The 24,413-nt window shown below is 42.9% G+C and overlaps 1 protein-coding gene across 6 annotated transcripts in view; it reads left to right on the top strand.

Annotated features, from left to right (window-relative positions):
• GLCE (glucuronic acid epimerase) overlaps nucleotides 1-24,413 on the top strand; it is a 55,594-nt gene that overhangs the window by 18,138 nt on the left and 13,043 nt on the right. The window contains exon 2 of one of the 6 annotated variants that reach the window (XM_074837413.1): nucleotides 148-337. The exons of 4 other annotated variants lie outside the window; for them this stretch is intronic. The gene's annotated coding sequence lies outside the window, so the exon portion shown is untranslated. Of the gene's footprint in view, nucleotides 1-147; nucleotides 338-14,236; nucleotides 14,252-24,413 lie in introns of those variants that run through there. One more of the 6 variants, XM_074837414.1, reaches the window with a different exon arrangement.

Genomic DNA, 24,413 nt, shown 5'->3' with positions numbered 1-24,413 from the left:
AATAAATGTCTGTATTCGGTTAACTCTCGGGCTGGAGTTTCTGTAATGTGTTTAAAATGTTTAGCCTGCTGTCGATGCCTAAATGGTTAACATCCATCCAATTTAATAACTCGCAGCTGCAGAAGGCATATGGCTGTGTGTTTACAGGAGGTGTCCTGGCAGTAAGCGGGCGCAGCCTGCCCAGAGGAAGGGAAGCAGGCTGCCTAGCGCGAGGACTCCACCAGCTTGTTTGTGCTGCTCGGGCAGAGATGAGCTGGTTGGTTTTGTTGTACAGCTGAAGGGCTGGTCGTGCCTAAAACCTCATTTTCAGAGGTTTTTATTTTTCCTCGTTTGGACGGTAAGTAAGCTCTGGTCACTTCTGAAGGATGCTGGGTGGGGAGGGGGGGAAATAGGGTGGAGATGTGGAAAAAAATCTCACTTTGGAGAGGTAGTACTTGCATGAATTTCATGAAAGGTGAGACTTGGTGAGCTGTAGTTATGTTACCATGGTATCCATAAATTACTCCAGTGTGAGTGCTTGTAAGTATCAATGGTGAATTATTCCCGGTAAGGTGGTGCATGAGAACAGGTCTGCATGCTATTAGCCTAGCTGTTTGTTTTTATGTGAGAAGTATGTTAATTACCTTCTTTTGTATGTTGTATATAATTATCCATGCTGTAAGCATGAGCTGGGCAGCACAGAAGAGGCAGGATTTTTAACCTGTTGTACTTGCAGAGAGGCTTTGGGCTACTATATAAAATACACGTACTAAACTAAAGCTTGGCTTTCCGTGACTAATTTTTAAGTGAAGTTTCTCCTCATGTTAAATTTAGTGATTAATTTTTTGTACTTGCACCACAAACTGGTAAAGAAAATGTTTATCTTGCTGTGCACAACCTTAGGAAACCGAATTCAAAAAGAGATGCCAAAACTGGAAGGTAGACAATCTCGTCTGGGGTTTCCAGTGTGCCTCCTGTGTTACAGCTGAAAGATAAAAGCTCTTTTGGAGCTGCTATACCAGACAAGTGATTTCAAAGCATTTCAAAATGATTAAAGGAAACTTTAAACTTCTGCCCAATAATTAATACATGCTGCTCTTCTGTGCTTAATCTGAAATTGGTAAGTTTTATTTTTCAGGCCTTTGCTGCTGAATTTGTTCAGCTTGGGGTGAGTACTTCTGTGAATCTGCCGAGGTTTATTTCAGAACTCGATGTACAAACGTCAAGCCTGCACTGGTGTATGTGATCTGTCATTTCCAATTACTTTGTGCAGCAGGACTGTCTCGGGCACAGAATGTTTGAAATTCTCTCATTACTTTTGAATGAGCAGAAAAGAGCATCTGTGTTAGCAATTAAAACCCCCAGTCAGAAGTAGGAAAAGAATTTTTAACTGGACAAACTCGTTTGGAAATTGAGGTGGTGTTTGCAAAAAAGCATCCATTTTGTGTTACTGCACTGTGCCTTTCTATCCTTTGTGCAGCTGGAGTAAAAAACAAACACGCTGAATCCCTTGTGGTGGGTTTTTTAACAGTTGCTTAAAATGTTCACCCTTCTATCGCTTGCTGTATTCTCCAAGTCTACTCCTGAATTGTTTGACTTGTCAAACTCATCATCCTTCCCAGACTTTTTCAAGCTCAACTGATCGTAGAATATGCTTTTTATTAACATTGAGGCAATAGAATCCAAGAGAATACTCCTGTTTAGTAGGGGAATAAAGTTTTGCTGCCAGGTTTTAAATATATATCCTCTTAAACATGCTTAGCAATCTGCTTATGTGAGCATCATGAGTTTTTATATTTAAAGTGAAGTGATTTTTTTTTTTCTTTAGGATGAAAGTAGTTGAAGATCTGAATTGTGAGGGACAGATGAAATTAAGCCGCAGAAGCACTGATGGCAATCTACAAAGCTTTAATGTGTTAATGTAGTCTAGGCATTATACATATTTAGAAGCAGTCTAGATTGAATCCTGGAGAAGAAGCAGAGTTATTCATAGACTCCAGTCTTGATCGTGTTTTCCTGTAAGTGATGGATGGTATGAAACAGTGGTTTGAAGGAGATGCTAAAAATTATTTTGCTGCTGTTAGAACTGTATCGGATATTAATTGCCCCGAAGTTCAGTATTGGTTTAAAAAAATACGGGGGAGGGTGGTAGATGAAAGAATGATGTTTGCAGAATTTCCTAGCTTTGTGTAGACCTTTTTTTTACCTTCATGAATTATTCAGATCTTCAAGTTTGGTATATTGCTGTATTTAATATGTTTTAAGTGACATTGCATCATTTAATATGGTGAAGGCGAAGATCTGGGTGGACTGATAATTAATCTGCCAGGGGGAACAGCAGCAGAGAAGCTGTTGACATAGACTGAACAGTTTATTTTATACAAACAGGGAGCGGTTTAGCATCTGCTAAAAGGGTATTTGGATAGACCAGGACTGAGAAGCTTTCTGGAGCCAGTGTCTCTCTTCTAGTGCATTGCTTTGACTCTGGCTGGAGCCTCTGGATGCCCTGCAATATGAAGTAATAATTTATAGGCTGTCAGTGGGGTTGGAAAAGAATAAAGAATGAATGCTTTGAATTTCTAGATGATGCCTGTAGCATCCAGAAGAAAATAGGTTAGTATTAATTTTATTTGTATGCTTGAATATTGAACAGCTGTTGGACAGAAACTTTAGGAGAATACTTTGTTCCTGGCAGTGGAGGGTGTGGGGCTGTGCAGGTACAACTTCTTAAAGAAACTTTTAGAACATTGGTGAAAACAGAATGTTTTGTCTGTGTGTCACTTGTCTCACTTGCTACTAGAGGTGCCAGGTTACTACCGGCAGGAGCAACCCAGGTTACTACCGGCAGGAGCAACCCGCTGCCTGCACCCTCGTGGTAAATATGCCCGTGGATACCAGGTCATGTCTTTGAGTTTTCCATCAGTCTGTCTTTCATGTAACATCTCCAGGTGAATATTCCCTTTCCAAAGCAGCAAGGGCCTTCTAGATTATTTTTGGAGGCTGATGCCCTTCTGTGAAGTCTTCTCATCTTTGCTGATGGCCTCAGTTAATGTTTCCAGATCTGGCTGTTAAATTAGCTTTTTCTGTAATAATTCTGTGATGGTTTCTTATTCTACTTGTGCTTCAGTGGTAACTGTTCAGCTGTAATAATTAGGATGAAGTCTTTATAGGTCGCTTGATCTGTCATATACTTAAATAACCGGGTCTGTGCATCTGTGGCACACCTGCTGAAGTTGAAGATCAGCTGTATCAGACCCCAGTAAAACGCAGGTGGCCTTCAGACTGCAGAGGAGCTTTCAGCTTTTTGGTTTATATTTCTGCTTTGTGTTAATTCAGCCTTCAGCTAACTTTTAACTAGCAGCATCTGAAAAACTGTTGTTTCAGACGGTTGTTCTGAGCTCCTCTCAAACAAGGGGGGTGTTTCAGTCCTGTGACCATCCTGGTGCTTCTGGGATCTGATGCACCATGGCTGAGTGGAAGGAGATCGTCACAGCGAGCCTGCTAATTGCTTCTCGAGTGACCTAGTTCCCTTGCTGGAAACAGATGCATAAGCTTTCCCTTCCTCCTCCGTATTTTATGATCGTGATAGAGTCTAGATTGGCACATCCAGCGCTGCTTCCCCAGCGGGGTGGTTTTTTTGTTTGATTTGTTGGTTGTTTTTTTTTTTTCTTCTCCAAAGGACCAGCTTCTGTTTGGAAATTTCCACAAGCTCAGTGTATTTTGTGTCATTTCCCTGCGGAGGTGAGATGGGCTGTGTTTCGGGGGCTGTGCCCAAGCACGCCTTTCTGTAGCTACCCTGGAAATGTCACATCACCATATTTTATTACCTTAATGTGGGAATTTGTTTCTCCAAGCAGATGGCAAAAAGGTGGTTTGGTTAATTTGTACCTACTTGAAATAAGACCCTAAATGTGTGTTAAACCACTCATTTGTTAGGCTAGAGCGTATTACTGGTGGATAAGCAGTGAAGTTGGATTACAAGCTCAAAACCACTGAGAAACCAGGCAGGTATCTGTAACTAAACCAAAACCAGACAAAATGTTAAACTGGCTTACAGCTCTTGGAGCCTGCAAATAATCAGCCTTTACAAAGGAGAGTGTTGGCCATTTGCTCTGAGGAAAACTTGCCTAACAAAGAATTTTTCTGGTAAATTCAGCATTTCTCCTATAAAGTATCTCTCGTGCTGTTTGCTTGCAGACATGGCTTGTAGGGTAGTATACATCTGATGGTCACTGAGATGACACCGGGCACATGCTAGCCTTTATTTGCCCAGCTGAGCACCGTTACGTGCTGCACCCAGCCTAGTACAAGTCCCCTGTCATTGGAGAAAAATCTGCCATTGCAGTCAAAAACTGGTCTTTCACTGTGTCCTTCACAGAAGGTGAAACTAGTTTTTTTTCTTGGAGAAATGCACCTGACAGGAGGGGTAAAATCACTTAATGATTAACTATTTCTAATTCTGTGAAACTTGCAACAAAATAGTGTTTGTTTTCTGCCCAACATTTTGGGATTTGTAGTGTGCTCTTTTGTAAGCATGTGGTTCTTCTCATGCTTTAGCAGGTACCAGGCTCAGCAGAGATGGTTGTTAAATTCTACCACTGTCTTCTCATTGCCTGAGGAGTTAATAATGCCCTGGGTGTCCTGACAGGACTCGCTGCAGCCGCAAATCTTCCTTCATCTTCCCGCTTTGGCAGAGTGTCTCTGAGCATCGCCAAGCGGTATAAATCAAAGTGGAACTGGCCCAGTAGCCAGCTGAAGGCTCGGAAATGTTGCCGTGCCCTCTCCGAGAGTATCTCGGTGTTGCGTAAGCAGTTTCTCAACGGTGAGGGTTATACCTAACGGAACAAAAGGAAGCTGAGCTAACAAGAATAGCAAAAGGGAAAACAAAATATTTTTTGCTTGTGTGTTTCAGCTTTGATAGCCTTGTTCGTAACCCGATGTGCCCAAATCAAGATATTGAGAGTAGCTCGTGCTGCAGCCTCTAGCAGCAGGTCCCGGGCAGCTTCCTTTAGGTGTGAGGACCTCAGTGACTTCAGGTGTTGCTGTTGGGGGAGGTGAGGGGGGATATCCATCCGTCTTCTCTCTGGCAAAGTGCTCCTTAAATTTGACAACAGAAGTAGCACAACTTCCTGATACTGCGAGGAAATACTCTCGACGCAGAGTGTTTCAGTACATTTGTTGCATTGTGAGGTTTCCATTAGTGCCAACTAATTACATGGACCATGCTGCATTTGAGTTGCAATTACATTGACCGATGTACAATAATTAGCTTTAATACATGTTTCCGTGTGTAGGGGAGATTTAATTGCTTGCTGTTTTTTGACAAAGATATCGCTATTTTCCGTAATTGCATTTCCCCTGTCTTCTGGAAGTGACTCTCGAGAACTAGCAACCACTTGAATAGGAAGATACAGCCACTGACAATTTCTTTGAGAGGAAGGTGGCATTAGCATTCTCTCTGGCAGCTTTGCTAATGGCGTTTTGTACATCTTGCTCACAAGTAAATACTTTGTCTTCGCATCCATCTAACACCGTTAACCCTTACAAACGCCCTTCCTGTAACGCATGCTTGCTCCAGCTAAAATGGAAATGCTTTTGGATCAAACTCATTGCTCTGCAGTAGCTTACATTAACGGAGTTAGTCTGCTTACACGTCTTGATGGTCGCAGTTAACAAATTTTATACCGATCCACGTGTTTTCCGTGGCGGAGCGACGGCGCGGCAGCCCGCAGCCCTGGCTGCCTCTGGCCGGACGCTGGGGTGGGCAGACTGCGGTGATGGCTTCTCCTCTGCACCACCAGGAACCCACCCGCTTTGTGTCATGCCCGGCAGCCGGTGGTGTCAGCAATGCAAAGAGCAGAATAACCAGTAGTTTTAGCTTTACGTGCCTTTACTTGGTATCTTCCAGGCACCGTCTTTTCTGAAAATTATCGGCGAGGCTAGGAAAGAAGTCAAAAACGCTCTATTTGCATTATTAGTCAATGCTTATAATGCATAGAATAGAAATGCTTATAATGCGTAAAATAGAAATGCTTGTATATGCATAGAATACTAAATGCTTACGTTTCTGCTTAAAATGTTTACTTTGAAAATTCTTTTTATTTAAATTTTCAGCAAAGCTGCTAGCACAGAAACGCTATGAATCACTTTATCCCGTCTGTATATGCGGTCTCTTGCTGCAATGCATATTGCTGAATGTGTTCTGCATAAACAGTATAATCAGCGAAACTATTGTTAATGCTTAATTGCTAACTGGATCTTTGCATGTTTGCAGAATTTTTTGGCAATGCCACTGCCAGTTGCTCAAAAGAAAAAACTCCCCACAAAGAACCCACTTGTGAGTAAATTATGCTTGCAATGCTCCATTTGTCAGTGGCAGACCTATCATTAATAGTACAAACTTTTAAAAGTAACTAAGATGCAACAATAAAGCCACAACAGATATTAAATACATACTAAATAACTTGTGATAAAATTTCAGATAATGCTTTGAAGTGTATTGCTAATAAACCATTTTTACAGGGGTGTGATGAGTTCCATCTGTAGAGTGATTTAAGTGTCTTCATCGTAATAGTTCTTTTGCCTGTAGCGGTGTTATATGGTCAGGATTAATGATGAGGTACAGTGTCGTTTTCAGTCTCAACACATTTTTCTTGATATATTTTCATTAGATTAATGACCTCATTGTCGGATAGACATAACTTGTCTATAAAGCAATCGTTATGTTTGTATATAGACAGATTGATAAAGCTCTCCTCCCTTCGTGCTTGTTCTCCTTCTTTCTCTGTATTTCCTGTGTTCATCATCTTGCAAGTTGAAGAGCTGGGAACCGGGATAAACTGGTGCTGTGCAAGCTGACTTTCACTGTGGTCACTCTTCTCAAGTACTGAAGTTTTCCTCTCTGCATTCGTTGGAGAGTAAGGTTTTGAGGTCAGCTCGTGCTGTTTCCAAATACCCTCGTCTGAATTTCCTATCTGGGGAACTGAGCTGAGTGTCTGAACTACGAGGATGCTCATAAAGTCTCTAAAAGGGAACCTGCTGAGTGAATTTTCATCAAGTGGAGATTTCCTTAAGCCTGTTGAGTGCTGGAGGCTTCACTCTGAATAGATTTAGCTGAGGTTAAACAGTTTATATTTTCTTATCTTTTTGGTAAAGATATTTTCATTTTGGTAAAAGCTCTTCCTCCAAAGAGGCAAAGCTATTCAAATCTTGAAACACTCAACATTTAACCTCTCTGACTGTTTGCAGAATAGTTAGAGACTTCTGGTCTCTAGAGTATCTTCTGATGACCTGAACATCTCTAACTTTTGCTGTTCTGTAATAGCAAATAGTGCTAGTTGTTTTGTGAACCAGCAGGAGTTAACATAAAACATTATCATCAGAGGGTTGAAACAAGATACTAAAATATTCTACTGCCAGTTTAAAACTGGAACTACTCTCTTTTTCTAAAATCTGTGCAGCAAAACCAGATATTTATAATAATGTAAAAATAGGTAGAAGTAGTGCAGTTTGTATTTAGATGAGCGCTTGAACTACTGCTGCAAAATGTGCTTTTTCTTGCTTTGATAATAAAAGGTCTTCTAGGAAAACTGAATAAAAGTAGTTCAGATCAGGAGGGAATATTTAATTGACTCCTCTCCTCTTCTTCCCTGTTCCTCTGTCAATGAGTTGCGTGTTTCATGGTTTAGAGCAGACGGTGTGGAGAGGAGGGAGAAGGTTGGTGCTCGTGTAACTGGACTGCTTGGCAGCCTTCCTGTGTCAGTGGATTCTGTTAAGTATTTGTAACTTGTCTTTGCTGTGGAGAATATCTTCTGTGTGTTTTAAGTTTCTGCCCCAGTGTCTTAAGACAACACTTTTTGCCATTGGAAAATGTGTGGGTTTGGGAAAAACAAACAAACAAACATCAGTTTAGTCATAGACACCTCACTGGCTACAAGTCACATTTTGGAAGGTCAAGGGCGCAGATCTGGAGTGAAGCGTAGGAGCGTGCTTGGAATTGGGTTTATCTTCAGAATGGTTGTGAAAAGGTTTGGGGTTGGCTTGGGGATTTTTGCTTGCAAATAGAATTTTTGCATGTGCTGATCGTTTTGGAGATACTTCGTACTGAAGGAATTCTGAATGATACTGGCCTTACTTAAATTTTAGGCTGTTCTTAAAGCTTCTTGAAGTTTGCTTTGCTTCTCCCCAAAATAACTAAGTGCTGTCATCCTTCCTGTTTGTTCCTTCTTTGAAATCCTCCTTGCTATTAAGCTCGTGGTAGCGATGCTGCCCACCTTTGCGGGGGAGAGGAGGCATTGGGCTTGTTGATGTTTCACAGCAGTTTATTTAAAATAGGAGAATCAACTCCTACTTCTGCAGAACAGAACTTGCGTTGGAAAAAACAGGTAAACCACAAAACCGAGTTTCTTTTAGCAACAGGAGCGGGTGCACGAAGTGGTGATGATTTAACCTGTTTGGGAAAGAGGAGAATATTTTCTTGCCAGTTCTGACTTGCTGTCCCAATGCATTATACGTGTTTGTACGAATACATATTTGTACATCATTTATTGACATGGGAGAGGTTGGTAGTTTACAGTCCATTAGATTCAGTCTCAGACCAGTGATCAAAGACCACACATCTATTGCAAATCGTTCCCTTTCCCCTGAAGTGCCGGGGGGAGATGGAGGGAATTGTGGCTTCTTTTTGCAGGAAAAGAACTGAATAAGAGAACTGCCTTTACCCTGCTTGTTTCATGTTAATAGCTGTTTTTTCATAAATGGAATTCTGTAAGAGGTAGTAGGTAAATCTTGGGATTCTGAGGGTTTACATTGTGCAGCTTCTGTGAAAATTTCATGAGGGTGTTGAATGCATCTTTGCTGATTTAAATGGGGCTACACCAAATATTCGGTGTAAGTATTGAGGTCTAATTTAACTCTCCTGCCTTACTGACAGGGAGTTAGGAGGACTTGGTGTGCAGCTGCTCTGGGCCGGTGCCTGCCTGGATTTCAGCTGGAATACCAGTTCTCTTGGTGTGGCCGACACCTCGATTCCCCGCTGGTACGGGGGAACTGCTTGCAGGCTTCAGGCAGGGACTGTCCTACAGGCACGTGGTAAAAATCTGCAATCCAGAAGTGAAATTGTGTTCTTCCTTAAGTCCGGTAGGTTAATTTGTGTAAAATAAGATGCAAGAAGAGACTAGAAGAAAAAAAAATGTTGGGCTTGGGAGGTAGTGCAGAGAAAAGTCAGGAAGCGAAGATGCTTAGCTGAAGTTGGGCACATCTGCAGTCCATGGTGGTAAAATTGATCTGTTCCCGTAACCATGTCTCCACCAGAATCCCACAGCGTTTTGATTAACTTGCATGGCAAGCTGCAAGCCAATAAAAAGTCTACAATAAATAGAGCTGAAGAGTCAAAGATTAAAAAATGTGTGCTGATTTCCTTGAGGGTTTTTTCTGTTATACAGCTCTTCTTAAAACAAACTGCCTGCTTGGCCTGGGAAAAAGGGCAGAGCATCGCTGAGCGTGATCCTGCTCCCAGTGAAATGGTATTTTGGGCTGAAGGAGACAGTAGTTTTCTCCCCAACTACCCGTCTTTTTATAATATGTGATATTTTAAAAAGCAGAGGAGATCCAGCATCAGGTTACTGATCCTGGGGTGAGCTGCACATGCCAGGTGATAATAGTGTGATAGGCGCAAGGGTTTGGATGGGTGCAAATGTGATCCAAAAGCATCACATGCAGCTAGGTCTTGAGCTCAGCTAATCTGGGACGTTCAGAAGCGTTTAGGGAGGAGAGTGAGTTAGGAGAATTTATTGACAGCAGCTGCTTGTATACTGAAATAGTTTAAAAATGACATCGTTGCTGTAGGGGCATCACAGCATCCTTGAGCACGAGAGTCTTTACTCGATGGCTGCATGATGTTTAGTCTCTCCTGATAGCACTGAAGGTATTAAGCCCCACAATCCCAGCCCAACAGCAGCTCCAAAAGCTCCTTCTCACATTTTTTAATGTGAAAATCCAACTGGGAGTACTGCTGGAGGGCCTGCAGCTAAAGTTAATCCAATCAAACTAAGAGCCTGTAGAGGAAATAGAAACCATCGTGTAGCCGCAGACCAAAGTCAGTCTGTGCTTGTTAGGATCGAGGTTATTCCACTGCCAGTTATTTCCCTTGAAACACAGGAAGTATCTGTTGTCCATGTCTTTTGTTTAACGATATTGCTAGACACTATGGTTGACTCTGGGGTTTTTTTGCATGAGACTGATCCCAAGCAGAAAGATTATGTTGTCAAGAGCAATAAGTTCGGGTTGCAGCTTTCTATTCTGTGGGCTGCTTGGAGGTTGAAGAAATTTGAGTGCCGCTTCTAAAAGAATAGCGAGTATCCTGTTATAAGATTATTATTTGGTGTGTTGCAACAGGAAGAACAGCTAAAATCTATCTTGAGAAGTGGAGCCAAAGGAGATGGTTAGAGACTCCCTCTGGATTAACGTTGACTGTAAATCTGCATTTGGAGCTGAGCATTGTCTCTTTGTAAATTCTTTTCTTTTCTGACTATGAGAAACTGCAGTCAAGACATCTTCAGTCCCCTAATTATTGAGGTGGAAGTAGGGAGGAGTCTTAGTTACAAGGCTAATGGAGAACAGAGTTCCATAAGGAAGAAGGGTTGTGTATAATCAGGATATTTGTGTAAGTTCACAATTTCTGGGGTGCCAGGACTCGTTATGGTTAGTGCCCAGCGAGCCAGGGTGTGATGGGAGGGACTGTGCAAACTTCATCGAGAAGCTGCTCAATCTTTCATAGCAAACCAAGGATTTTGCATGTGGGCGAAGAGCCGCCTTCTGCAAATAAACTTTATCAAAAGCCTATTCTATCCGAATGGAAATGACGCAAGCCTCATCTCCTGAATCTATTGTGAATCCAAGGAGTTTGGAGCCATTTCATCTGTTTTTTTTTCTAGCCTGTGAGAAGCAGCTCAGTGCAGCTGTGCCTCCAGCTCCCTCCGAGGCTCAAGGTCCGGTGCGTGGGAGGGTGCATGGCCTCCTGCCCTGGGCACCCCCCGGGAGGGCTGTCCGCACGCTGCTGGGCGTCCTCGCTCTCTGCACATTGCAGGAACAATCCATCCCCTTGTTGCAACCATCTCCTGAACCCCCTGAGGGCTGTCACCTGGGAGAGCAAAACCCAAACCCACCTCATCCCCACAGAAGCAGAGTGGTCCCTCTCATAATTAGGAGAAGGTGGCAGGAGATAGCAAAATCCGACTCTGTTGTGCTCCCACAAAAATGAGAAATAGGTATGTGACATCCACGAGCTAGCAGGGCAAGTCCTAGGCTTAATGTCCAGAGACAGACCAGCAGAAAAATATTTGACACCTTGGGAACTGCTTGTTCACTTCCACTTCTTATGTTCCAGGATATCCAGTTTAAGTCGAACATTTTTTTGCCTTTTTTATCTTGAAAGGATGATACTCTTTTCTTTTTCAGGATTGAATTACTGTGTCCTGAGGTTGAGCTAGAGAAGGGAGACTTGCTTTGAAAGCGAGAGTTTAATTGATCGTTAGGACTTTTTTGTTAGTTTAAGCCTGAGTTAACCTAAATTCTAAAACACAAACTGGGAAGATGTAGCCACCAGAATGTGTGCAGACCTTTTTTGCCACAGTACAAACTGATACTTTACAGCTTCCACTTTAAGCTGTTAGACAAACTGAATAGAGCCATTATTGTAACATCTATCCTCCATTAACTGTTTCTAAAGGTTGTAAAGCACAGTGAAATAATCTTTTTTTTTTTTTTCTTATTTCAATACAATTATTACCTCTTTACTAGTGAATGACATGAAAAAAGGAGTTTCTGGAGGGGATGCATGCACACACTTCTGTAAGGCTGCCTCTCCTAAGGACAAACCACTTAAACTTGCTGAAGTCCCATTAGACTGGCATGAAATTAAATCAACTGCTCCAGGAAATGACATAAATAGTCAAAAAAACCCCAAACAAACAACCCAAACAACATTGTCTGATTATAACAACTGGTTTTGATATGCAAACAGGGGAGCAGAGCCTGTGTCTGTAGAGATGTGGAATGATGATGCCTGGCCTTGATGAGGGTGCTGGGAACGTGCCTTTGCAAAGCGGTGCTGTGGATCTGTCCCTGCTGCTGCCCCATGAACCCCCCATGTGCTGGAGCGGTACCCGGAGCAGGTCAGGGCTCTGGCTGCATCTCCAGAAATGCTGAGCAGAGCACAGGGGTTGCTTCATGTCCTGCAGCCTGTAAGCCACTTCCATACCTATACCCATCCCGTGGTGATTTTTGTCACGAGAGCCTGCTAGAGTTTAATTTGCAATGCAGTATAACCTCTAGGTACTTTAAAAAAACCAACCAAACAAACAAAACCCCAAACCCATCCTGTTTAGTGGGACAACTTCTGTCTTCTCATTGTGCAGTTGGTTAGTCCAGTCTAAATAACTTGCATTTGTTGAATTTTTCTTTTCCAGACCACTTAGTTTATTAAGCATCCTATTTTCCACCGTTCTTCATGTTTTCCAAGCTTTGCAGATATACAGGATGATAGAGACAATAATTACTGTTAGTGAAAAACATTCAACAGAAGCAGAAAAGTCCCGCAGACGCTGCTCTGTGCCCTTCCACTCGCTGCTTTAGCTGGTGATCTCCAGGAGCGGTCGCTTCCCAGGGCCCTTCTGCACCCACCGGCTGGAGCAGCGGCTCATGCGCAGCGTCCGTCCCTGCCTTGCCTGTGAAAATGCCTCCATGTTCATCTAGTTTGATGCAACTCGGTGTTGCTGCTCTTGGGCAGATCGTACCCGCCTCTGGGACTCGTTCCTGGTGGGGTGGAGTGGCTGCTTAGGCTTGTTTTGGTTTTAGTTTTAAAAGTGTGGGTTTAAATCGTGGAGGAGATACTCCTGTCTATAAATATTAGAAGAACTGAGATCCTGATGCTTAAAATATTGGGGTAGAACGCTTACAAAATGTGAATTTATTTTCAAGTAGGGATAGGCATAAAAAAGTCACAAAAATGAAGAATTTGGCACTACAGCAGAATTTTAAAGTCTGGTATTTCCTGCTGTCTTTAAGAATGAAGTCTGTTGTTTGCTCCAGCTGGCAAAACTATTTAAACTTAGATGTGGCCTTTCCGAGCAGAGCTGGAGAATAGATAGGCATGTGGTATCCCCCAGCCAGGTCCCTGCATTTGATCTCTGATCCTGCATTGTGGCTCTGGTCCCCCTGAATAAGAAGTCTGAAGATTTTGCAATTCTGTTTCCTTACAAAGAAAAGCTGTTTCGACTGATCAACTTCAAATTAGATTTTGTTTGCTAGAATTTTAAAGCTATAAATCCTGCCAAGCCTGCGTTACGTTCTGTGTTGGGCGTACAAGGCTGTAATAATTGTAGGTACGCATTCCAGTTTTGTTGGAAGCAAAGAACCAAAGAATCTCGGAAATCAGCAGAAAACAGGAGCCATGGACAAAAATACTCCATCTCTCCCCATGCAACAACAGTTCTTTGCACTTTACTGACCTGTGTGTCTTCCTGAAGAGAGAAATCTTCTCTGAAAACGTTTTATCTCTTCTCAGCAGTCGTCCTGACCTTTCCTTTCACTGGTAATTCTTTTTGTCTATTGGATGTTTAATAGTAATCGCCTCCTGTACTTAGATAATTCACTGTCATAGCTATACAAAATAATTCAGGGCCAAAGCAGTTTGCTATCAAGTCGCTTTCAGCATGCTTTTATATCGCTTCTAATTTTGTTCTGCCCTCCTTTTTCATCAACTCTTCTAAGGAGCTGAAAAGTAGGATGAAAAAAGGTAAAATAAAAGGATATCTCTATTTTAGGCCTTATTACATGCCTGTATGCATTCATGGGCTGTATTCTAAAAAACAGAATTAAAGTTACTATTGTGCCTGATGTGAAAGCTAGCTCAGCCTTTGTGGTGAACTTCAATAAAAACAGGATTTGTACGTTATCTTGGTCTCCCCAGTACCCAGCGCTGCTGCCTCCGAGTAATCTCTGGCGTGCTGAATATGGAAAAAATCTAGAAACAGAAGGTTTCCAAACACATTTGCCAGGGTTAATGCCAGAGTCTAAACATAAACTCTGCTGGGACAGACTGTTACTTGGAGAATGAAGTGCCAGACTGAGCTTGATTTGAAGGATTAGGGAAGGAAACTCAGCACCTCTCCCCAGAAATAGAAGTCTCGTGGATCGGAAACACTGCTGCTGGGTGTTCGCTCTTCTGCTTCGACGCTGTTCCCCGTTATCTGCAGCTTCGACGCGTTACCTGGTGCGTATATTTTCGTGTACTGATCCTCAGGCAGCAGCAGTTGAGAAGCAGGGCCGTGCACAGGCACTGCTTTATTTCCGCATCAGCCGGACGCTCCTGGTGCCCGTCGGCGTCGGTTTACACAGCCAGGCCATGTCTAAGCCAGGCTGTAAAGCCCAGAGGTGGCCGTCGCCGAGGTCTCTGCCTTCTCTATTTCTTGTTCAAACCATCACGTGTGGAAAACTTTATGCTTTATGTTGCTGCTTAGCTTGTGTTTGCCAATATTGAGGTTCACTAATATATTATATGATGTACTTTGAGGAAAAGTATTTTCAGTGGGATTTTTTTGAAGTGAACACCATGAGAAAATATCTGTGAAAGCAACTGTAATCAAAGCTTCAAAATTTCCCAGCAAAATCCCTTTAACAAAGTGTTTGAGCAGCATTGCTTATTGTCCAGGTTGTTCTCTTTAGAAATAGTTGGTGAAACAGCAGAATTTAGCTGAAAATTCTGCCGTTGAATAACTACCACCAGTTACTGTAGAACCATCAGTACAGAGCGCCAGGGTTTTGCTAAGCAAGAAAAATGCGGCATTTTTAGCCAGTTCCTCTAACTTAAACCAGATTTTATTTCTCTGCTATAAGCAGTGTTACTTCCTTAACCTCTGCTTTTTGCATAGTGAAAGAAAAAGCCTTCAGAGTAGTATGTAAGAGTATGGTTGTGAATGCTTTACGCCAGTAATGAACTGTAAAATTCAGTGAACTAAAACCGGGGGGGGGGGGGGTTGGGGCTTCCCAGAGATCTGGGGTTTCAGGGGAGCGCTTAGAAGCAGGGCGCGAGGGAACTGCTAATGCATTGACTGCTCTGACGCTGGCTCTTGCAGCACTGTCGTTTGCAGAATGTGCATCCATCACTTACTGGAAGGTAAGTTATGAGTAACTGCAGAAATTACACGAAGCTCACTAGCGATTGCTAAACGAAAACATGCTCTGGTGAAGAGGGTGGATCGTGTCTGCCAAGTTCATCTGCTTGATAGGAACGGTGTAATTTTTAGGGCAAGGTTTGCAAACTCTCCAAAGTCTTGTGCCCACTCCTTTTAAATGGTGGCACTGTTCAGACTAGAAGGGTTCTTCTATTTTTATTTGAAGGCTGCATGCGAGCAGGCACGCCAAATACTTGCCAGCTGTCCAAGCTGTAATTTGGAGCACACTTTGTATTGAATTCTTGTAGGTGTTGTAATGAGTTGGCAGCAGAAGTGCCTGCATCTCTGTCCGCTCTGTTACTGTCCGTGAAACCCTGTCAGGAAAGAAAACACCCCTCCGTCTTTCCCTCTAAAATGTGTATTGTGTATCAGGCTGCTTAACAGCAGGAAAAAAATGATGATGTTCTAAATAATCGGGATTTTTTAGTGGAAACTCCTAGAGGGAACTTGGTAGGGAAGAAATGAAAAGCACAAAGAGAACTTGGGGCTTTCTGGGCAGCAAGAAGAGTCACCGGGTCTTACGTGGTCGGGGTCACTGAGCTGTGCTGCCTCTGTTGGCACCGGGGTAAAAGATTTGCCTTTGCTGTTCATGTAAAAGGTCTCCTGGAGCATATGCTGAGAGAAAAACAGATAAACACGGCTTTTCAGAACGAAGGAAGCTAGTGTTGCTTTGGCTGCACGATGCTTACAGCCATTATTTCCCAATTCATTAGGAAAGCAAAGGAAATGGAGAGCTTAACTGCGAGCTGGCTCGGTGTCATGTCATTTGGTGAAAGAATTTAGCTGCAGAATATAGTTGCTAATGTGTACGTGACTGCATGAGACAACTTTCAAGGATTTCTGAGAAGCCAGTAGAATGTAAAGCGATAGTGAAAAATGTCATTTTGATCCTAGGTTATGCGTTCACTTGCCATTAATTTTCAGGGAAAACACACCCGCTTGCGCAATCAGCAGCAGCGATGCTCTGCACCGGCAGCCAGGCGGAGAGGGGTGCTTTTGAGCTTGCCCTCTCTTCAAAACTGATGGAAACCAAGCTTCAGGCTTTGCGTTTTAGTTCATGCAGTCTATGTTTTCAGCAGAGACTGGTAAGCAGCCAGTAAGGGACCCACAACCAGATCGGGGTAGCCCTGTGTGACATGCAAAGCTTGTCCTGAAGTGGGCAATAATATCAGGCTGGGTGAAAGAAGACATGGCGCTTTTGTTTTGTTAAAGCTGCTTTGTTTAAGCACAGGGTTGATGTTTTTATTTCCGTTCTGTTGCTATAAGCTATAGATATGCAAAGATATATAACCTCATGATGCATGGCTAGATGCTTTGTCCTGCGTTGCTGTGGTCTGTGCACCTTAAACACTGGGGTTTTTTGTACAATTCCTAAATCCAGCCTGGAATTATGTATCTGTGTCTTGAAAAGCAGGTGTTTTTCTTCTCTAAAAGACCCTTGAAACTTTACTCCAGGTGTGTAGGTTTGATAGCTGTTCACCATGCTGTGAAAAGGGAAGCAGGAGGGGAAAACTATGCTTTTTATTTTTCTGTTACCAACCTAAAGATGTACGTGCGTAACGTTGAGCTGCAGAAAAGGATTTCCAAAGTAGATATGTTCTGACTTTTTAGGGCTAAATAGACCATGAGTTATGTGGCTTATCCTCTCTCCAGCGGTACAATCAAAATTTAAATTACTGCCGCTGTACTGGATCGGTCCGTGCATTGAAGGAATTTGGCCTTACATGCTGGCTGCCAGCAGAAAGCTCAGATCTGAGCTGCCAGGCAGCACGCGGCTGGGGTGGCAGGGACTGGGCACTCCTGTCCCCTCTGTCCCCCACAGCACGTACCTTGGGACACTCACGCCTTCCCTTCAATACCTGTCTGAGCATTATCCAGCTACTCAGAGAGCTACTATGTGACTGTTTAGATGTGTTATCTTCCTTTTTCATGTGATTTGACTATTCTTTGACTGTGGCTTAAATGTAAAATACCTTCCCACCTTTAAGATGAAGGTTAGAATGGTTTAAGCAGCTAGCAGGTACTGTCAGCAAACTTGTCTTGGGATATAAATCAACATATCAGTCCGTTAGAGGTAGTGCTGCCAAAAATATGTGTACACTTTATATGTTAACACATTTTCACAATTATCCTGCCTAACAGAGCTGGTACGTGGGTGTTTGGGGTATGATGTGTTGTGAGGATCACAGCTGTAACTGTAGCTGTTAAATGTTCTGTATCACGCTCATTCCAATAAGCAGTTAAAGTAACTTTCGGACAAAAATAACTTCTGAGCTCAGATGCTTATATTTTGGGAAAGGCAAACACTTGCAGAGAAAACCACAGTGCTGTTCAGGCAGAGCAGGTGCCCGTGCTTCCGTAGCACACGTATGCGAGAGAGCTGCTGCCAGAGCCCAGTGGGGATGGGGTTTTATAGCCATTGCCATTGTCTGTCATCAGTATAAAATGCTTATCTTTTTTAATAAGTCACTAACAAATAGGAGCTGACACGATAATGTAATAGTTGCCAGCGCTGATGATTAAATGTGACCTGTACGGAGACTGCAGGATTGGAGAAGCTGGTAACAGAGATACCGCGGAGGCTGTTTTTTAAGGACAAAAATGGTGTTGTTTCACATCGGTAAAACCATGTGTAAATTAATGTAAATAATTGGCCAAATTATGCTCTGAGGAACCTTTCAGATTGCTTGTACTCACTGCAGCTGAGGATCCGAGTAGTTTGAATGCTGGTTGTCCTCCCCTGCGGTGCCTCTGCTGTACCCTCCTCGGTTGGAGAGGCCGAAGCATCACCCCTGGCTTCCCAGCACCCCAGGGCCCGCCAGCTGCTGCGCGGAGGGAGCTGGGAGCTTCGGGAGAGGGCTGTGAGGAGGGACGTGTGCTTACTCTTAACTTCCTTGATGTGAAGTCTGCTTTCTCTTCAGGACTGTGATCAGATGCCTTGTTAGGAGGAAGTTGCTAATGATCCAGAGGAACAAAACGATCCAATTACTTGTTCTTGCCAGCCAGGCTGCACGGTGGGAAGGAGTAGATGATATGTCTATGTCTACAAAGCAGTGACTGCTGCCTGCAGTTGTCTTATTTAGATGGGTTTTTGTTTGCTCTGAACAATTAACCCCCAGTGAGACCTTTCTGGATGGTCCACTCATCACACCTCACCAAACAGCACTGTCAAGAAAAAGGCGTATGGGGCTTCCCCTGTTTGGTTTGTTGTATTTTTACTTCATGAAGACAAATAGTTAGAAAGATGTGGTTTACATTGTTCTAAGAAGGTAATGATGTGTTGCTGAGCGGAAAAACGGGCAGCTCTAACGCCTGTGCCTGGCAGTGCAATCCGAGCACAGACCCGTGCTGGCGCCTGTAAGTTAAATACAGTTGGCAGGTGCAGTTATTTTTCCCCGTAGGTCCCTGGGTTGCTGGAAAGCAGAACCGACAGTTCAGTTACTGCTTAAAGCTGCTGCACCTCACCCAACTCGCTGGGGGGTTTGCTGGGAGCTCCTCAGCCCTCCACCCGATCCCTGCAGCAGCCCAAGGCGATGGCTGCGTGTGCTGCCCCGCTCCCCTCCCAGCAGCGTTCCCTCGGCGGTGGGGTACGCGCTCACAAAGGTGGAGACAACTGAAAAGGGGCTGAATTGGGGTATCCAGGAGAGACAAGTCACAGCCGTCGCTTGTGCCGTCCACAGTACCGCTACAGAAAAAGGGACGGGGGGTGCTGCCAAACCAGCGATGCGGTGGGCTGGGCTTCCCTGCCCCAAGAGAGAGCCCAGCTCCCTGAAATCATATCGCAAGGCTCCTCCTGAGAGGCTTCTTACAGCCCTTAATGCTGCCGTCTTGAGACTTGCTCAGGCATTGCTTTCAAAGCCTAAGTACAAGGCAGACTGATGAAATGGTTTTATGTTTTGCTTCATTTATCTGCATAGTAACAATATAATATTTGATAGCTTGGGAAGAGGCAGTGTAATGCCTCCGTAAGCAGCAGCTAGATTTTGGAGTTATTGTTTGTGCCATTAGTGAGGGTTTTAATAGCTTAATCCCTCTGGAAAGCAAGAAGATTTATTAGACTGTACAGTAAATGGGCTCAGAATTACAGCAGCAAGTCCCTACTAACTGGTTTTCTTGATATGGCATAGAAGTATGATACACAAGTAACTATATCTTTAAAGTTTTGTAGTGATATTCTATACTAGACTTGCTAGAAAAACAAAGGCACCTTGATAGTCTCTTTGGTGCCTGAGGGCAGTGGCTGGGCCGAGCAGTTGTGCAAAGAAACACGGATAAAGCCATCGTTTGCAGTGCAGGACAAGTGAGGATCCCCCTAACATCTTAGAAAAAAAAAATATTTTTTTCTATCTAGTTTAGATTACAATTACTTTTTGAGCTGTACTTGATTTTTTTTTTTTTTTAAATACAGGCAGATGAATACTTTTCAAAGCATGCAGGAGTTGAGAAGAAAGAGCAGTGTTGGCTGTGTAGGACCAGCCATAACCAGATTGGTGTGTTCTGTTGACTACATCAATGTGCCTTCTTAAAGTTGTGCCTCTTACTATGGATTCAGAGAAAAGTCAAGGTTGCAGGGGACGTCTGGAGATCATCTAGCCCCACCTCCTGTTGAAAGCAGGGCTTAGACTAGATTATCCAGGGCCTTGTCGAGCCTTGAAGCAACTTGACCACTTTACTGTAATGAAGTGCGTAAGTTGGTTGGGGTTTTTTTTTTCAATTTTACAATATTTTTTTCCAATTTTAGATCATAAAACATTCCTGATTGCATGACGGTCAGAGGTCTGTGAGTCACTAAAATCCTGCTCCCGTGTAGGGAAATAGTTTGCTCAAACCTGGGTTAACTGTCTCACGTGCAGAGAAACGTCTGTCTGTCCAGAGGGCGGGAGAAGATGGCGATCCCGGGGCGAGGGTGGGCTGCTCTCACTCCCTACGTGTCTCAAGGCAGCAGCTAAACCTGTTTGAAAACCTTGCAAACTGTGTAGCTGCATGGATACCAGCACTGAAAGCGCCCAGTGCTGAAATTAGATGCAAATCTCAGTTTCTAATAAGAAATGATAACATCAGTATCCACAGAAAAGGACTTTGACTTTTTGAATTAACTGTTAGATAGCCACAGACTTTGCTGATGTTTAATAGGAGATGTGTTGATACAAATAAAACTGTACTAGGCTGTAGTTGGGCTGGAAAACTGTAGGATAAGCTGCTGGATACTGCTTCTTCACTTTATATTTTAGATCCTCTCTGTCTAATCATCCACAGATGGAGCACTGGAAGCGGTGAGGATTAGACAGTAAATCTGTGCTAAAGAGCCGGTGGAGGGGCTGGTAATCTAGATTCAGTTGTGGTAGATACAGTCATTTCTGTTTGTACAGTCTTGTGTTTCCTAGCAGTTAAGGAAAAAACAAGCAATCTTGACATTGCGCTATGTATTAAAATACTCACTGAATACAGGCTCTGTGCAAATCAAGTATAAATAAAATATTAGAAGCTAGGCTTGTCTGCTGAAACCAGCTTGCCCAGGTTAGCATTCTGATAAATTGTACGTATTGCCAGAATATTTTTAATGGCTTTCCTCAATGCATAACACCTCCAGGTCCAGTGTTTTGCAGAACAGTGTTAGTTTATATGAGTAGCAGAGAAAAAAATGCATTATGAAGCAGATAATAGAAAGTAAGTCCAAGGAGCCAACATGAGCAGATTGAGGACGCAGGTAAAACATTTGGGAAATGTGGAGCTGTGGGGAAGTGAGACGATTTATAAATATCACATTTTAAGACATAAGTAAGCTTTGGCAAAGGATCTGAAATTTTGATGTCATTACAGTTATCAAAAAGAATTTTCCACAGTTATTGAAAACAATTCCTGAGTTCTTTGTTTTTTCTATTATATAACATTGTAATGACTAGCCTAAATAGTATTTTGCTGTGTGTCAAAAACAGGAAATGGGGAAAAAATTTCTGTCTGAGGCTTGTGTGTAATTGAGTATAACTTTTAGGTCTGGGTATATATTGAAGTTCTGGTCTTGTTGCTTGATTTTGTTAAATTGTGTGGTGTATCTTTTCTTTAAATACTAAGTTTAACATATCTCAGATTAGCAGTCACTGTTCAGGTGGTTTTTTTTCTCTGTACTAAATAGCTTAGTCTGGCATAGAGGCTTCAAAGTAAATAGGTAGCTTATCGCTATTCAGCAGAAATCCCTGATCTTAAGTAAAAATACTGTTTTTCTTCCTACCAAGCAAACACCGAGCTGGTGTGTTAGACTATTTGGAGACCTCTGAGACTCAGCAGGCAACTTACTTTTGATTATTGTTTAACCACAGAGAATTTAAATGCGAATGCTTTAACTTGCTGCCAACCGACCTGTTCTTGGGAAATGCACTTTGTGATGTGGTTTCTTGGTTAACAAGAAGATGCCTAGTATTTTTAACGAGCTTAAAACACTTTGTGCTCTTTGCTCGTGCTCATAGGGTGGTTGCAGAACCATGGAAGCTGGGCTCTTGCTGCACGTGATGCATCCTCCAGGGCTTTTAATGCAAGTTAAACGCGTGTCATCTCTGTTGGTTGGAGAATCATTGATCTGGTTTATTAAAAGCTGATCCATGCAACGTGAGCAAAAAAAAAAAAAAAAAAAGACAGCCACCAGCAGCTTGTATCGTGTGCTTATCTGAAAGAGCAGTTTGTATCTGTGTCACCCAGGTTAAACGGGCACGATGGTTAAAAATAAATAAAAGCATGTGGTCAGCAGCAGTATTCCTGTCTGCATTCATCCCTCTGTCACTGTCATGCAGTGCCACTGGTAACCTGCGCAGATGGGAGCTGTGGGAAAGCTTTAATTCTCGCCTCTAGCCTGGGTAAAATGCATCAGCCCTTACGCCAACTGTTGTGTCCGGTGCCAGCACGTGCCACTTTTTAATAGTCTTTTTTAACTCAATGTCAGTGAGACCTGAGAAACACCTGAAGATGTGTTTTCTCAGAAGGCCTCTGGGCAGCAGGACCGTGTCACTGCTTCAGGCTCCTCCTCACAGCAGAATCTTCCCGTTCCACTGGAAATACGTTCAGGCTGTGGCAAGCCAGACACACGAGGAGGGACCGGAGAGGAACCGCCCTCACTGGGCCGACGCTAAATCTCACTTTCTGAAACAAGATTGGGATGGCCAGCCCAAGGGGGCTGCAGGTTGCTTCCACACCAACTTGAATTTACCACATCACATCGGTCAAGACTAGGAAAGCAGAATTGTTTTTCAGAGTGAATCCTTCTTTTCCCCCATCCCAGGAGGCACAGACGGTGCTGCCCAGCACAGGGGGCTGCGTCTTCCCGCCTAGAAAATACCCCAAGGTTTTCCTGTGCTGGAGAGTATCACTTACAAACACAACTGTGCACAAAAACACCACAGTGTTGCCTGCTGGATTTACAAATGGCCTAAACAGATGGTTGTGTCCAAGAGAGGAGCCTCCCATCTTTGTCCCAGGCTTTGAAGCTGAGCAACGGCGAGTGAAGCACCAGGATGGTTCCCAGGCCGAGTACACAGAAACCTGGCAGTAGTCTGGACTTCAGAGAAATTCTGACTTTTAATATATTCAACACAGTTTTGCAGATCAAAAAACCCTGTCTTGTAAGAGACTTCCTAAGAGAGAGAGAGAGACACATATATTTTTAGAATGCGAATAACTCGGCTTTATGTAAGAACTGAGTACCAGAACTGAATCTGTCATTTGCAGATACGCAACTGGGACTGGATTACTAATTCACAGCACGGAATACCAAGATTTGTCCTTTTTCTAGGCATCATTAATAAAGCAGCAGTATCAAGATTTTGTTTTATTTAACCCTGTTGTTCTTTATATTAAAAACAGTGCCTTGGAAGCCTTAACACCTCACTTGGCAAAATAAGTTTCTCTAATCGTACCCCTGTTTTGGGATACATTTGAGACCAGTTATTCACTCTGTAAGAAATGCTATTCATTGCATATTAATTAGAATTTATATAATGATTTGTACATCAGCTATGTAAGCATAAACAGTGTAGAGCTAAACAAGTATTAATTTATAGATTATTTGCGTTGCTGTAGGCCACTGTGGGGGTCGATCCCAGCTGTAAATAACAGCAGCGCATCGCTCTGCTGCAGCTGTTTCTGTAGCCCAGTAATTCAGCATAGGAATTAAAGGCATTTTAGCCAGACTTTAGAGAAGTATTTACCCTTTAAAACCTGTAGCTCCAGTATTACTTGAGGGATAAGGATCAACTTTTATGATAAACAGCCTATGCCTTAAAAGTTAGGTAGGAAATATTTTGGTGCAGAGCCTCAGAGAGGTCAGGTATGTCATCCAGCAAAATGAGGAGAAAACACACGTGGATCTTGTGAATGTATTACTTCATAACTTAAAACTACTTTCCCATGTTGTACTCCTTAAATCTTTTAAGTATGGTATGATGAAATCCTTTTCATAAGAGCAGCAAGGGAATAAACCAATTTAACACAGTCTCTTTGTGGGTTTAAATTACCTCCTTTTACTGTTGAAATTCTGAATTCTTTTTTTCTGCAGTTGAATAAAAATCCATCTATCCATTTAATGTGTAATAAGCCTCTTTCTCCTGCACTGATATTTCCAGACTTTTTCAGTGACTAGTGAAACTTAATGCGATGGTTCTCTGAAAACTCCACTTTTTTTCTTTTTGAGCCCCCTTCAGTTCATTTATAGTTCATAAAAACTAAACATGTCAACAGTGTTGCCAGGAAGCCGCGGTTGCGGCTGGACACAACCTGCAGCATCTCCTGCTCTTCCCTGGAGCTGCAAGGTGAGCGCAGGAAATGCTTTGCACTGCTCCAAAATCTTTACTGTCCACAGCAGCAGAACCAAAATAAAATAAAATCTGTTTCTAATGGCATAGCCAAGACCTTTTCACAGCTATGGCGCCTGTTTAAAACCACGGAGTAACGGGTGTGGGGTAATAGGGATGTAAAAAGTATGGTGATGGTGTTTCCCCTTCCCTCTCTCCCCATCCCTTGGTAATCTAGATGGCTTAATTAATTTTGAGTTTTATAGGTAGGGGTGAAGTGTGTCAGAGATGTCATTCCATATTTAAAAGTGAATTATCCCTTTGTGTAAAAAGAGCAGAGCGTATTTGTTGAGGTCATCCTGAAAGCATCATCACTAAAAATTATCTGCTGATGCAGAAAATTGGATTTATTCTTCTGTTAGCA

The sequence above is a fragment of the Strix aluco genome, chromosome 12 (genome assembly GCF_031877795.1).
Source record: "Strix aluco isolate bStrAlu1 chromosome 12, bStrAlu1.hap1, whole genome shotgun sequence".
Classification (NCBI taxonomy): domain Eukaryota; kingdom Metazoa; phylum Chordata; class Aves; order Strigiformes; family Strigidae; genus Strix; species Strix aluco.
The sequence above is the reverse complement of the archived record's forward strand: the minus strand, read 5'-3'. Positions and strand labels throughout refer to the sequence as shown.